At 46.5% G+C, this 15,984-nt stretch overlaps 1 protein-coding gene across 4 annotated transcripts in view; it reads right to left on the bottom strand.

The window, feature by feature from the left end:
- LOC120956523 (optomotor-blind protein) overlaps positions 1–15,984 on the bottom strand; it is a 125,399-nt gene that overhangs the window by 70,404 nt on the left and 39,011 nt on the right. The gene's annotated exons all lie outside the window — the stretch shown is intronic.

The raw sequence follows: 15,984 nt of genomic DNA, 5'->3' as shown, positions 1-15,984 counted from the left end.
GTAATTCATTATACAAAAAGCTCAACTAACAAACTGTGCAGTCTGTGTTGGTTTATTCGACCAACAAACAAACCCTCTTACGCCAAAGAAGTGGCAACGTCAGCTAGGGCAAGAGCGAAGAAACGGGACACCGGAACGTGAAACTATTTGTAAATTATTTATGAGGTGGGTATTGTTATTAATTATCATGTTGTACCAACGGGGGCACAAAACATAAATAATATCGCTAATTACTCGCGCTTCTTCGCGCGCGCGCGCTCCCGCGGCTGGGCTGAAAGCTGCCGGGGAAATGAAAATGAACAAAACCACGAGACCATTACACTGACACTACGATTTGGTGCTACGAAAAATCATCCGAATGCTTATCTTTTTTTTCCAAAAAAAAGGCCCAGCTACCTTGAGTGGAAGAAAACACAAGCGGAAGGGGTGCTTTTTACAGAGAGAGAAAGACAGAGAGATCGTTGTTTGTTGCCTCTGCGTTGACCCTCTCGGGGTTGGGTTAGGTGAAAAACAAGATGAAAAACACAAAACGCACAAGTCCTACAATGTTGTAAGCAATTGGTGGGTCTCTCTGAGGAGGGGGATGAGGGCGAGAGGGGCGCCGTTTCTGGCGCCGCTCGAGCAGGTGTCTGAGAAAGTTATTTGCGCAATTTTGTCGATTTACAGCGAGCAGCGCCGATGCTGATGACTGAAGACCATCTCACCTATTCGGTCGCGGTTATTTGTGGAGAGCGGGAAGAGTAGCCGTAGTAACATCAAAGCGAATAGAGAGAGAGAGAGAGAGAGAGAGAGAGAAGCAAAAATTCTTGCAATGCAGCAGTAGCAGCACCAGCAGCGAAAAACATTAAATGGAAATAGTAAAGCGAAGCAAGATAGTAGCAGCAGCAGCAGAAACTCCCAAAAACATCATCCATTTTCCACGGGGCGGTACAAGGGGGAAACATTCCGCAGCTACCGGAAAGCCGGCGCTCATACTTTTCGGCTAGGCCTGGCCTGGCCGATTAAAGTGGGTTCCGGTTCGGCACAGTGAAGGTATGAGCTCGTAGCACCTTTTTTGCACCGCGTGTCTTCGCGTCGAAGGTGTAGAAAAACGAGAAAAACCACTTTCCTCCTTGCGCACAGACGCTCGCACAACATGAAAATGGAAAATTCTTTGGCAGTGAAGTGAAGACAAAAGCGGAGAGCGGATGGTAGAAAGGAAAAAAATGTGTAATAACTTGGTCCCGGCGGGCTGGGGTAAGGAAATCACTCAACCGTTAAACAAACTGCCGGGGCCAACCCGAAACTGCTCAGGGCCCGGGGTACGAGCACAGCAGCGAGCAACTCAATTTGATCGTGACCGCGCTGAGTGGTGAAGAAAGTCTTACTACACGGGCCCAACAACCTCGTAGCCGCCGGGAGTAGCGAGAGGCTGCCCCCGAAGGTTGCGAAAAGGTTGTGTGCGATTGGAATATTTTTGCCAGCTTTTCCTGCTCGCTGCAGCAGCAAGAAAACGGAGACAAACGAAAATAAAACTTCAAACTTCATGTTCTGCCCGTGCGAGTTTTCATCCAAAGTGGTAGCAGTGTGGTAGCACATCAACGCGACACGGATACGCAGCCGTCACCTGGCGAAGCGTTGCAATGTTTATTGACATTCCTGGTGTCGTTTGCACGTTGGTTCTTTGTCCCTATGCACCTTTCCTAGGTAGTGTTGAGATGCGAAATTCTATTAATATATCTCATCCATTTCTACACTTGTGCCGGAAACCTCTTCCGTGTCAGGCATAAGCGTTGGTCATCGAGTGCAAAATTGTCTAGGACAGCGAGTCGCCAAATCTTGTTCCAATGGGAATAGCAAAATCATATTTGATTTAGTTTGAACTCGAAAGTCTTGCAATGCAATATTTTGTATTTTTATTGTACGAATTAACTTTAACTCAGAGTAATTGTAAGTAATTACTTTTAATTGACGTTTGAACCATTTAAAATGTATACAAAAAAAAACATTCTTTTTAATAAAGTTTGTAAGGCTCATATTCCGCAAAAATCTCCCGTACGTTGGGAAGCGAGCACGTTTCCGACCGCTGTTCAAGGAGAGCGTTTAGTGAGCGACATTAACCATCAGCCATCGTTTTGTCATCACTCAGCAGTTAGTGACGCTGCATTTACGCGTTTGCATCCTCTGCTGAAGAGAGCGAGCGAATTTACTTCGTTGAAATGAATCCCTCAACAGCGTTCGCGCGAAATGATGGATGGTGTACGGGCGAGATTTGACATTTGCACGAAATGATGGACAAACCACCGTGAAATATGATACTTGCAGCAAACACACTACAGCACACTACAGTTGGTTTAATGCGTTTGTGCAGTTTAATGGCTGCGGCGGCAAATGTAAATTAATTAGATTTATTTCATCCATAACTTTCCCATAAGAAAAGCGAGAGAAAAAAAACTCAAAAAATAAAATAAAAATGTTATCACAAGAAGGCTCATCATCAGCTACAACACCATGGCTTTGGTATTACCCATCATCACACTATGCGCATCGCTATCATCATAATCATCATCATCATCATACTAATTACGAGCAACATTCGCTTGAACAACGCGAAGTATTCATATCCTTTCCACGTCTTGAACAATAATGTGGCTTCGTATGCCAGATGTGCCATAAGTGTGTGCGTGCGAGGGTTTGTGGTTGTGCTTTCGCGCTGTTCATAGGATCGAGAAAAATGAAAGGTGTTCCTATATAAAGGAACAGAACAGGACTGCTCTACAGAACGCAAGGACTGCTGACGTGTGTAATGCAATCAACGACGCAGCGACAGGGCTAGCGATGTATTATGCTTCGTTCAGTTTGACGATTTATTTCAAATTTTAGCGAAATCATATAATTAGTACCAATATAATATAAAGAATAAGAAGGTTATTGTGAATTTATAAAAGAAAATTCTTGTTGATACGATGCTAGAACAAAAGTGCAAAACAATTGAAAAAAATTATAAATTAATATCAAAATCGATTGCAATGATCAAGCCATCTCTGTCCCAACTCTGCTGCACACCACTGTGTACTCTCTTCCTTGCACAACCGACTCCCTTCCCACCAACGGGATGTGCTGTGAACCACCCTGTGCCGAGAGCCACACCGCCGTCCGAGGTGTGACTGCATGCACCTTCTTTAAGTACTTCAGTGCCCATTACCGGAGAGGCTTACGAGTGGGTTTTTTTCACCCCCTCTACTTCTTCCCCCTTCTTTCCACCCCAATGTGCATTTCTTCCCCTTCTACGGGTGTGTGTGTGTGTGGGCATGGGTTATGCACGCGGAGCCCTCGCTCTATTCAAAAAAGCCCTCGCCGTTTGTTTGTGGGCTGCGTGTGTGTACGCGCGGGTTTGAGTTTGAAGGGAGGGAAGGATTCTTTTTTTATTGTTGTTCTAGCTGCTGTGTGCGTGTGTGTTGGTTATATTTGTTGTTCTTGCTAAAAAACACATTCAACCGCAGTGCAGCAGCAGCAGCAGCAGTGCTGTGAGCTGCATATCCTAAACCACGGCCATATTTGCAGCGCCATCATTAGCATGGTTTGGCTGCAGCCCTTGTGTCCCTTGTGTGTCTTGCTGGTGTTGGTGCAGGGCAGGACTTGCGTTTATGCTCTCCATCTCCCTAAACTGGTTGCAATATCGGTACACGCATCCTGGAACTGCACGCAGAGAATGTCAGCTGTAAGCCGGCTGCCTTAGTGATCTGTTTGGACTGTATTTTGTGAAAGTTTTTAACTGTAATTTTCTGCTTATTTTGTATCAGAAATACTTGTAATGTGTTGTAAAAAAATTATAAAAAAGCACATTAAATATGACGTGCCAATACTTCTACGACTGTGCGAAGGAGATCATAAAAACAATATCCCGTCGGTCGAGGGCGGTCGGTTGCCCTATCTGCTCTCTGCATTATAATAAATCGGCCGGCTGGGTGAATTAATTTTCTCTCGTGATAGTGTGCCAAGCAGCAGCGCTGCATTACAATTAAGCAAATATAAAAAAAACCCTATTACAGGGTTGGGATGGAAATTGGTTGAAATAAAAATGGCCAACACCAAGTTAAACACACCATTTGTTCACCACACGCGCAGCACAAGGACTTTGGAAAAGGTTGTCCATTTTTTGTTCCTGCATATCCTTTCGTTCTCTGCCAGCCAGGAACGAAATCACTAACCTCACTCGGGGACGGTCGGGGCCTAATTAATAATTAACCCACCCCAAAAGCACCCGCTCCGTGATAGTAGCTGCTCGCGCTCCTTCGCGCAAGGATTGCCCATCGGCGCATGAATTATGGCCCCACAACGGTCCCTGCAGAAGGGGAAGTGTTTGCTGTAAAAGCCCGCCGGGGGTACAGTCGCGTTCGCACTACACTACTGCCAGGTGGGTCAAAATTAATAGACCCCTTATTAACCTCCCAACGCAGCGCGTTTTGGGCGGAGGGCGTTTGGCAAAAAGGTGGAATGGAATGTGGTAAAGATCGTACGGGAAGATAAATTTGTGTCACGAAACGTGTTGGGAAGCTTTTTCCACATTTCACTACGCAACATAAAATAAACAACACCGTACGCACGCACGCACCGGTTGGAGTGTTGCCCTCTCTCTCTCTCGTTTTATGACGGTTGATACGAATACAGTCCACTAACGATCGGTCCTAGGTCCTCACTTAGGCAGCACTGTGCGGCGGGTGGCATTTTTTGGCTACAACCCCCCCTATCATAGGTGTTTCTAGTCGCACCTCACGCTGCTCATGCTCATAAATATTTGTCAACCCGCCCGCCGAGTACATGCCGAAACACACGCACCAAGCACGCTAGGCTGGCCCGGGGACCACTTCCCGAAAACAACTAAAACTGTCAACTGTCACCCTCCTACTCGCTCTTGCTCGTCCGATTGCGACCGAAGGTGTAGCGAATAAAAGAATAATCGCTACTAATTTTTACGGGCACCGGTGGCAAGTGCGTGCGTGTAATATTCACACCAGGCTGCTAGGAATGTTGCTGGCTCGTTTGGGTGTACACAAACTCTCCACCGCCTCCGTAAAACAACACGGGCACAAGAAGCGAATCGGGCAAGTGTGAGAAATATTTGCTACTTAACACCCGTTACAATCAAATGAGAGAAAGAGAGGACGACCAACACCCCAAAAAATGGTAGAAAATATGCTTAGAACGTCGAAATTTGTCACCTTCACAGGGGGTTCTTTCTTTTTTTTTTGCTTTTTTGGATGCTAATTTACGAGCCAACGCGTTCCCGAAATAAATATGAAATGTTTCGAAAACTGTGCTGTGTGTGGGAGAAAACGCACCACAACAATGGCACCATTACCCAAACCTGACTGTGGGAGTAGTGGAGGTTCTGGAGGATAATCGTAACGATGACGTGAGAAATGATGAATGTTTCCTTCGGCCCAAGGGGTTTCGAGGCTTTACCGATGCCCACAACCCCTTCCGGAGCCTCTGTCCCAACGTCATCATCATTCTAGCCGGCAAGCGGCCCCTCGGTAGATCGATCGGCACCCCGAAATTCTGCGCACGAAAGTGAAGAGGTGGTACATTTGAAGGTGGTCAAAATTAGCTCACGGTGTGTGTATTTGTGTATGAGTCCTGTCACGAGCCGGTCGCTGCCGTTTAATGAGCATTTGTTTCCGCTTTCTTCCCCCGTTCGATGGGGGCATTACGGTGTACGTGCTCATACTTCGATGATGCTTATTGATGGGCAGACCAAACCAAACCAACAGCACCCAAACTAGCAAGCCACGAAACAAAGTCCGGGGGAGAACGCACCACAAAAATCACACTTTTATTGACACATTGTTGTGTTACGGGAACGCGAGAAGGGCCGGCCGTGGGAATCACATCAATTTCCGCGTGCTGCGAGCGATTGTTTCCAATCACTGTGCCTTTGTGGGCGCTGCTGCGTTGTGCCTGTTTTTAATGAAATTCTACCGCGTCCCGGTGCTTACGGTGGATAATTATGGGATATTAAAAAAATATGAAGACTTAAGGCAATGTTTGCCCGATCAGGTTAGCCCCGTTTGTCGTTTGTTTTATTTCAGGGGATTTGCTGTTTTAAAGTTTGGCCCATAATCCGGGCAGTTGAAACGGTGATGGACATAAATATATTTGAAAGCTTAAAATGATTCATTTCTCATAACAGCGATCATCAGCTCGCTTATTAAACTAGCACCAATGTGAAGATTTTGTGCTCATGTAATGGAAGTACACTCTTCATAACAATTCGGCTACCTAATCTCACTCTTCACAGTGCACTAGCAATCCGAGGCGAACATTTTGTTTTTTTTTTTTGCTTGACACACTCACAGCAACAGCAAAGCACGCAAGGCAAACACAGCGCAGGAAATCTAATTCAAAGGGTGCGTGCCGCCAATGGCCACTTGCGACGCGCCGCGGCTGTTTGTGCGGCTAATTAGATTCCGGAGGTGTGATAACGATTTCACGGCACAAACAAAATGGCTCCCGCGCTCTGAGACTGTTGTTTTGCTACTAGACTGAGCTGTAGCTTTTTTTCTCCTTTTTTTCGGTGGGAGTTTTCAGTTGTTAGGTGTTACGCTGACGGTGATCAATCATTTACGGGCGAACGAGGCGGGCGGCATAGCAGATAGGCTCCAAAGGTGCGTTTGGTAGCTTCGAAACTGTTGGTCGTTGGATGATGCTGTTTGTTACGCGACAAGAGCAAACAAGCAAGTGAAACAACACAAGTTCTTTGACAGCTACACAACAGCAACACAACATTTCCGGGAAATGTCAAGTTTGAGGTATAGAGCGCGGCCAAAGGTTTAGATAAATGATTGCTCAATTCTTACCGCGATATGCGGGCTGGAATTGGTCGGGAAAGATCAGAAGTCGACGTAGGCAAGATTAGAGCGGGTTGGGGAGTACATTGCCCTAAGTCTGGTCTTGTCTGGTAAAAGTTGAGGTAGTGAAGTGAAATTTATTAAAACTGATTTTAAGATAGATACAGCGTGAGATTCAAAGATACATTTAAATCGAAGTTCACCTCAAATAAACCCAGAGATATCATAGAATATCAAGATTGTGTCAGTTGACATTAATATGTGTAAAATGATTTAAAAATTCAATTTTAAACTGGTAAAGGGTGCATTTAATTAACTTATTCGTTGGTTCAAAATAATTTTCCTTACCTTCAATATGAACTCAACTAGTAAAACTCAGTTAATGTAACAAAAATATGGACTTAAAAATAGTAATTAAATATGAAGTGACTAATGACATTTATCCAAACTGAATCAAATATGGACACCTTATTTTTGAATATATTCGAACCTTATTAAGAAACCTATTCTTGATTTCAAACTCATATATACCAGTTGACATCATGAAATCTAAGAATTTGATAATTGATATCACGAAAAAGCTCTATATTGCCAACTCTTCATTGTAGAATAACGTCAAACGATTTTATTGAAATTTCATCTGGTTCTAAGTTTGCGCATTTTATAAATCTATTCAAAGAAGTTATCTTACCTTTCAAGTATGACAACTCCAAAGAAAAAGAAAAAAAACATATTCATCATCCACCCCAAACAAACGCCACACCACGAAGATTAATGTGATCCATCAATGGCGGATCTGCGGCTATCTGCTTTCCCCAGTCTTCTCTCCCTCTCAGAATTGCTGCCAAAAAACACCTTCCCGACATAATCGTGAAATTAACTTGCACACAGTCACCTCGGGCAGTTAGCGGCAAAAAAAAGAATGCCGCCCAGCACAGTCGCACACCGCCAGTCTGTTGTCCTGCTACCCGAGGACCAACCCGACCAACAGCACTTGCCTACCCCCACCACGAACCGGTGTGTCGCTTGCACCCGTAGCCTGCCTAAAAATGGATTGACCTAAACGAGATGGAGCCAAAAAGGTAAGAAACCGCGCCACAACCACCAAGAGCAACAGCAACAACGGCAACATCGGCATGTTCCAAAAAGCCGACAACACCGCTCCGTCCGATTTGGACCGATCCTGTGTGGGGGGGTTTCGATGTACAGACGGGTGGCGGTATCTCCATCCATTCTGCGCACCCACTTTGATGCTCTCGCTCCCTAGCCAACGCTCACCGGTTTAAAATCTGTACACAAATTCGAATTAGCTTACATGTCACTTCAAAACGCGACGAAGTGTTAACGTTTTACCCGGTTCGACGGTTCGGTGGTACACCGCCTTCCCCTCCCTTCCTGTCCACCGGCATATCAAACTGTACCGACCGAAAATTTCAATCGGATGAGTCAAAAAGAGGTGTTTATAGGTTCGTTTCCCCTTGCCCTGCTAGAGCGGTGTTTAGAGGAGCATTCGTTTTCGTGCTTATCCCGACTCACAGAAACCGACTATCTCAGCTCTAGGCACGTCTGATTGAGCAAGGACAAACTCAAAAAGGAACACCGCCAAAAATAAAGCACAATAGCCCGACAAAACCGACAAAACTGAATAGCATAACTTGGTGCTGGAGCTGAAGCTTTTCATTCATTCCTTACCCGAAAGCCCCGGGCCGAAAACCTTGCATTGATTCATCTTTCAAAAACTAATAAAAGAAGTTCGCTCCGCGTAGGCCTTCCAGGACAGAACAGTTGGTAGTACGGGGACCCAAAGGGGGGTGGGGTTGTTTGTACCTTTGCGCAACGAAACCACACGTCCATTCGGCGTTTATGCAAACGCGTCCCGTCCCGTCTTCGATCGTGATTATGATTGCGGGCAGTTTATTTTTTTATTTTTATTATTATTTTCGGTATATTTGCATGCGTACAAGCATTGCCGTACCCACCGGCACCAAAGCGGACGGGGTGTCCGGAATAAGTGATGAAGAAAATTGGCCCTATTATAAATATGGACGGCTACCGGTGCGGAATGCCTAATGAGCATTGATTCGAAGCAATGTGCACACGCACACAGTCGAGTAGCTCGCAAGTCTGTTAAGGTGCGGCGTTGTCGTCGGCCAATCTTGTGTGACCGTTCGAAAGGTACATCTTTCAAGCACAGCACTTTTGTTTGATTTCTTCCCGAAACCAGGCGCATCGCACTTCGTGCTACGGTTGTCCGGGGTTCGGCCGATCAAAGACGTCCGTCTCCCCGGAACGCAGCAGCAACCTCAGGACTTTGATCCGAGCCAGTGAAGTGTACACGGCACATGGCTATCAAACGGGCATCTAATTTCGTCAGCGACCGAATTATCCTTTACCGGGCCCAGGGTACAACCGGCAGCAGTAACCACAAAACCACCCTGGTCGTCCTCATCGTCCTTTAAGTGGTCTTTCCGATGTCTATTTCCGTATGCTCACCCGTGTATACATTTAAATCTCACTGTTGCCGGTGAGTGGCAAACCCCCGGGGGCAATAATAAAAAGGACGAGTGTGCCAACTACACGCTCCAGTGAACCCGAACCAGGGTGCCTTGGTTTTGCCCGGAACAAAACTGTCCTTTGTTGGACCGAAACCGTGCCGGTCGGTTCGTTGGTTTGGGTCACGTGTGTAACGGCCACAAAAAAGGGAAAGTACGCCTGGATGCTGCGGATGCGTCTTTCATGTGTGGAGATGCTGGGAAATGTGCGCGCTTGGGGGAAAAAAGGATAATTTGAGCTAATTTTACAAACCACACACACAAAAAACCCGCACACACCCGCACGGAATTTGGGTCGCCGGAATTGAACACTTGAACCGTTAAGGTGGAAGAAAGTTGCAGCTTTTTATGTCGTAGTGGGTTAATTTTACGCGCCATCAAGCTCAACAATCGGTCGTAGCGTGTTGCGTATGAATGGCTAATTTGGTAGAGGTGGTTGGAAGTTAATAAGCCTTAATTTCGGTGAAAAGGTTCTTGATAAAAACTGGGAAGTTTTTTAGGCTTTAAAATGTGTTGCTCTTTTACTTGTTTTGTTGGGACATTGCACAGATTAAGGCATCATATGTTAAATAATTCTTCGTAGAACACAATAACAATATATTCTACTTCGGTATAACTCAAATCTTCCAAACATCATATCACCTCTTCATGTCATCTTCACATCAATCATTGTAAAAAGGATATCAACTTCAACTTAAACCACAAAAAAACAATCTCAGATCAATTCGAAAAAAAAGAACCTAGCTTCGTTACGACTTAATCTCATCAAACACTCAAGCCAGGAAAAAGCATACCAATGCACCGAAAAGTGGCCGGCGGCTGCCGGTTATTGGGTAGAGCAAATATCAAACATTTTCCCGATCAAGTACGGTAGCCGCCGTCGCAGCGCTACCAACAGCAAAGCTAGCGGCACACACACCCCTCCTCCACCCGCAAACGCATTCAAACGCAAACAAGATTAGAAGGAAGGGTAGAAGAAGAGAAACGAGACTCTTAACCAAATTTACACGCCGAAATGGCGCTTCGTGAAAAACAAAACCTTTGCACAAGTGCCCATTCACACACACACATATATACAAACACATTGACACTCTTGTCTATTCAATATCAGACCGACACCGATGCACCCAGGAACGGTGGCGTCAACCGTCGTCGCGTTGGAATGATGAATTGAGCTGCAGAACAAAAAAAGATCTTGACGACGAACCACCCTAACACCATCAAAAAGCAGCGTTGTGTGGTTTCTCTGCCCCGGCGAGGTTCTGTTTGCGCTTAAGATTCATTTTACCTACCATCCCCCCCTGCAGTAGTGCCGTTGGAAGGTGACAAGTCAATATTGAAATGCACCCATTACGCGCGAAGCGACTGCTGCGCGAACTGCTGGGGCAGGTTCTTCTGAGCGGTACCGATGCGCTCAGCTTTTAAAAAGGAAGTAATGATACGGCAAATAGAACCCGAGATGCCGTTTGGGAGGAGATGGGAAAGGTGGGGAGTTGTTTCATTTCTCCAGCAAGCGGTATGTTTGCCTATTTACATAGCCTTAATGTACTTACACCACTGTGTGCCGCACGGTCGCTGGGATGCGATTGAGGCAGCATTCCCGGCACTGCCAAAGAATCGATCAACAGCGCCGCATTAGGTCGAGGGTGTCTGTGACACTTTACACTTTGCGAGGGATTGTGTGTGTTTTGGTAGGTTTTTTGTTGTTGTGTGAGTAGTTTGAAATGAAGATGCATTAGAGAGAAGAATGTCTAACAGTTCCAAGATTAGAAGATACTCTAGAACTACAAAAGATACTCCAAAACATCAATGCTTCAAGTCGCAAACGCTATGTCTTTTGTGTAATTGGTTTTACGAAATTCCAGATCCAGATCAATGATTCCTGCTAACATCTCTATCTCCTTACCAGCTGCTTGTGTCATCGCTGCTGCATTACAGCCGCAAGATAATGGAAGCGACCCAAACCCTTAATCTCCCAATTCCATCATCAATTTGGACCGTTCGGGTCTCCGGGTCGGTTGCGCTCTACCATACCAACATCAGGTTGGCTCCTTCATTGCATTATCCTTTCCCTGCGAATGCACACACTACCCTGTCTCCATGTGCAACAGCTTTCAAAGATATGTCAAAAGCAGCAGCAGCAGCAGCAGCAGCAACAAACGCTGCTCTCTTTTTGCGCCTTTCTGTGGTTTTCTCGAACCTTTTTATCATTTTTTCTTCTCCGCTCACGGGAATATTATCGAAACGTCTAAATCTAAATAGAATTCTTGCTCAAGCGCAACTTGCGCGGGCTTGTGGTCGTGCAAAACTCCACAGGACCCGCCGCTTGCAAAATCAGTCAACCGTTTGCCGACACAATAGTGCTCGAAGGCAGCCTGCGGAAGGCCCAGAGCACACATACACACACAAACACATACTTTTACAGCCACTTCGCTCGACCTAATTCCATGCAAGCCAATTTTGGGCCCCTGTTCGCCAGGTTTAAAGCCCCCTTCCCGATAACTCCCGAAAACGCACCGCAGCAACTGATCCCGGGGCCATACCTTCTGCTTGGTGGATGTGGCTGCTGTTTGTACTTTGCCGACCTTTCGGCTCCGGCTTTCTATACTCTTCTAGGACTCGATTACCGTGCCCTGAAAAGCATAGCCTCTTCAGGTTTTTTTTTTGCAAATCCTGCCCTTACCTCTCCCCACCGAAGAATCTTTGCAAAAGTCGAGTACCGTCGAACGGGAACAATGGGATCAATGTCTAAATAATAATCCTAATTTTCTAAAACATTTCATTGTGCACGGTTTCGGGGACCGGAATGGCCGCGGGACACTCCGTTCACCCTCGATACACCATCTCCGTGGTTTCAATATTTCCAGAGGGCGTCCTGAAGGTAAATTTCTATTCCGAAAGTTACAACGCTGCTAGAAGTTCAACTATGCGCCTCCGACCAGCCGTAGGCAGGAGGAAGAAGTCGAGACTTTGGTAAGGACTTCTGGGGCGCTGAACGCTTTAGCCACTTCTTGCGATGCTCTACTTCTAATAGAGTGAGCATCTTGGGGTACTTTTTTCTATGTGTGTGTGTATGTGTGTGTGTGTGTGTGTGCGCATGCTGATCGTAGCCACGTAGCAAAAGGATACACATGAAACGCACCGGGAGCGGTCTCATCAGTTTTGCGAAGGATCCTTCAGTCTTGTACGCGGCTCCGTGTGTGAGCTGCTTCTTGTCGCTGCCTGGCGTGCTTGCCTTGCCTAGAGAAGCCTCCTTCTGCAGTTCCTGTCACTCAACGAACCAGTGAACCGTTTCCGAGGCTGTCCGTGTTCTGTTCCCTTCTGCATGTTTGTGCCCTTATCCTCCACCGGTACGCTTTGCGGTCGTCCTTCGGTCCTTTTCGTGGCCCGGGGCTGGCCGGGTAAATCGGATCGGATCGATGTCGCTGAAGCAGTAAACCGCCTCATCAACCACAGATGCCACCGGGTGGCGGGACTGTTCTAGCCGTTTTTTATGTGTTTTTTTTTTTATCGGTCAAACGTCCTATCTGAAGGCTGTGTGTGTCGGGGGCAGCCGCAAGGCTGGATTAATGGCATGTCGGGATAATTTCCTAACAAGCGATTATCGCTATTTTACTATCAGTGTCCTCGGCTACCGGATGGCTGGTAAGCACCGAGAGAGAGACAGATAGGCGATAATGAAAAGGTTCGCTCCACTGATACGCCGGTCGGTTGAGGTCGGTCGGTTTTAAAGGGCTAATTTCTAGACGTCAACCGTTCTTCCATCGACACTGCGCGGGGTCGAACCTTTGTCCAGCTGTCAGTAATTAGGAAATGGTAAGGACAACAGGGTGACACAATCTAGGCCAGGCTCGCACCCACGCGGCATTTTGGGCAATGTTTTGGTAGTTTGGGATGGGAGAGAGCATCAGCGACAGGTTGGTTACAGTACTTCGTTCGTTTTAGTTCCACTTTTTAGAAGTATATTAAGAACTATTCAATATTTTGAAGTCTGATTAAAGTCTCAAATAATTGTTGAACAGAATTCAAGATTCATCAAACATGTTCTAGTGATTCTTTCTTCAAACAACACAAAACAACCAAATCTATCATGGCATCATTTCCAACCAAAGTTTATTTGAGTCTAGGAAACGTACAATGGCTGATCTTTGTAGGAACTGACAATGCGTCTACCATTGCAGTTTTCATTTTTAAATCAACGAACACGCTTTTCGTTGTGCTTATCATTTTTATTCGAAGCGGAAAGACGCACAAAAAAGCTACACACACAGCAAAAAAAAAACAAATTTTGCATGATGCATCCCAATGCACTTGGTCAGAGCACGGCCTAACCAGTCACATGTCATACAAAAAATTAACAAAAACCAGTAGCTGATTACGGTAGTCTAATTCCCTATCAAATTCATACGCTCTATTGTACTGTGTGTACCTTCATGTATGTGTGTGTGTGTGTGTGATTGTTTGCCTTATTATTTCCTTATCCGGCTCCGCAAATTAAACCATCCATCAAACATGGACAGCAACCGCAAAGCACGCGCAAAGGAGTGGGAACGGAAAGAAGACAACAACAGAAATCCATTGCCCAATGTTCGCGCAAATCTCATGCGCGGATCCGTCTTTATCATCCATTATGTCGGACGCTTGTTTTAATTACGCTTCTGCGGCTTCAGGTTCTGGTGCGTGTGTGTGTGATTTGTTTTTTTCTGTGTGCTTTTTTTCATCTCATCTCCCGAACAAAAAAAAAGAGCTCCCGATGGTCTATTATTTGCTTTTCCCCGAGGCCGCCGTGCATGTGTGTCCTCATTTGCCGTCTACATTTGCGTACCCCGTTGGGTCCATCGTTTGAGTTTTGTCGTCCACACCGCCCCGATTAGCGGGCCCCAAACGTTGGCACACGGACAAAGCACACAGCGCACCACATTTGCTGACCAAACGAAAACCCCTTTTTTTTGGGGTTGGTGTGCGGCTGCTTGCTCTGGTCTGGTCTGTCTGTCCGCGCCGTCCGCGTCTTCGTTTGATTATTTGCGTCCGATGGGAGGCAATGGTTGTTTTGTTCGTTGCTTGCGCATCGCCGCCGCTTCTGGTGCTACCGGTTTGACAGGCCATTTAGACAAATTTGGCACACCGAGAAAACCGGTGACCACTTTATCAGTAGCACCACCGGGGGAGAGAGGGCTAGACCTGCCAGGCCAGCGGGTCAGAGCTCGGATTGTGTTTACTTTTACGGCTAGTGGTGAATAATTTTGTAAGCTGTTCAGAATCTCCTCGCAACACCGTTGGATTGGACATCATTAGTTTTCAGGCGCTCAGGGTGGCATAAGAAAATAATAAACGCCAACAGCCTGTCTCAAGCAGCGGCGATTACATGAAGAGCTGCTAATCCTTTGCCAAGCTCACTCATAGTGCTCTCTTCATCGCTCTCTTGCTACAAATAGCACACACAAAAGCATCGAACGTTCCCTCAGCAATAAAGGCAAACTTCAGTCGTAGACAAAAGCAAATATTTAATCACTCCAATATTGTTCAATCAATTTCAAACGGCTAATCGGCGGCCCTGTATCTCAACCGCGTTTCTCGTGCGCAATAATTCGCATGACGCGACAATTAATGCGCAAGCGTACTTAGTATCCGTCCGCTTACGCACGGCATCTTGGGCGCATCCTCACTGCGTTCCCATGGACCTCTCTACATCAGCCGTTAAGCATGCCAACAGAGCACCATCGTTCCCTTTCGGCACTTATTGGGTTTGATTGTTGTGTAAACAAAAGTCATTCCGGTCTTTCATCTTTTGCCGCCTCGTGTGTGCGTAAACGCGCAAAGCGATTCCGACGATGGTGACAACAACACCACCACCATCAACCTCTCTTACGCGTCCTCCTCGGGGCCTGCTGGCGAGCATACGCCGATTAAGGCGTATTATTTATTGATAGTAAACACAATTAAGCGTACAATCATGATCTCGGCAAGCATAGGCTGCATATTGTCACCATCGTTTGCTTACGGATCCGTCGGCAAGAGCAGTCCGGGCAGTAGTGTTTAAAGGGAATTGGTTGGGAAAAAAAGGAACGAGCAAACAACCCAAACAACATACACGCAACAACAAAAAAACCGCCCCAAACTACAGGCAAATCCAGTGGCTGGTGCTTCTGGTTGTCGATTAAGCTAAACGCGTAGTAGCGCAGATTAAGAGGACACCATTATTTCACCTTCACGCCACGGACCGTACATCGCGGGAGCGGCTGCTGGTGATGCTGGTGATCCATTAGCTACAACAGCAAAGACCGGCGGACGGGCACTGCTCGTGTCCTGTGGGCCACTCGAGTTCGGCCCCGAGTTCAAAGGGAGGTCCGCCGACAGCCGGGTAACGGTCATAAAAACGACGCGCTTTCTTTTTAAAACCCCACTCACCCACCCGCGCCCGCGCCCATTGGTTTGGTGTTGGCCATTTCCCGGGTCCCCTGTGTGCGGTTGCTACTGTCTACGCGGGCGAAGCGAAGCGGTAAAACCAGAGTGTGTGTGTGTGTGTGTGCGTATAAAGCGGACATTAATGTACACGTGCGACGCAACCTAGAGGTCGTTTGCTACTGTACAGAGTGTGTTTT

This window comes from Anopheles coluzzii, chromosome 3 (genome assembly GCF_943734685.1).
Source record: "Anopheles coluzzii chromosome 3, AcolN3, whole genome shotgun sequence".
Lineage (NCBI taxonomy): Eukaryota > Metazoa > Arthropoda > Insecta > Diptera > Culicidae > Anopheles > Anopheles coluzzii.
This window is presented reverse-complemented; position numbering and strand designations above follow the sequence as displayed.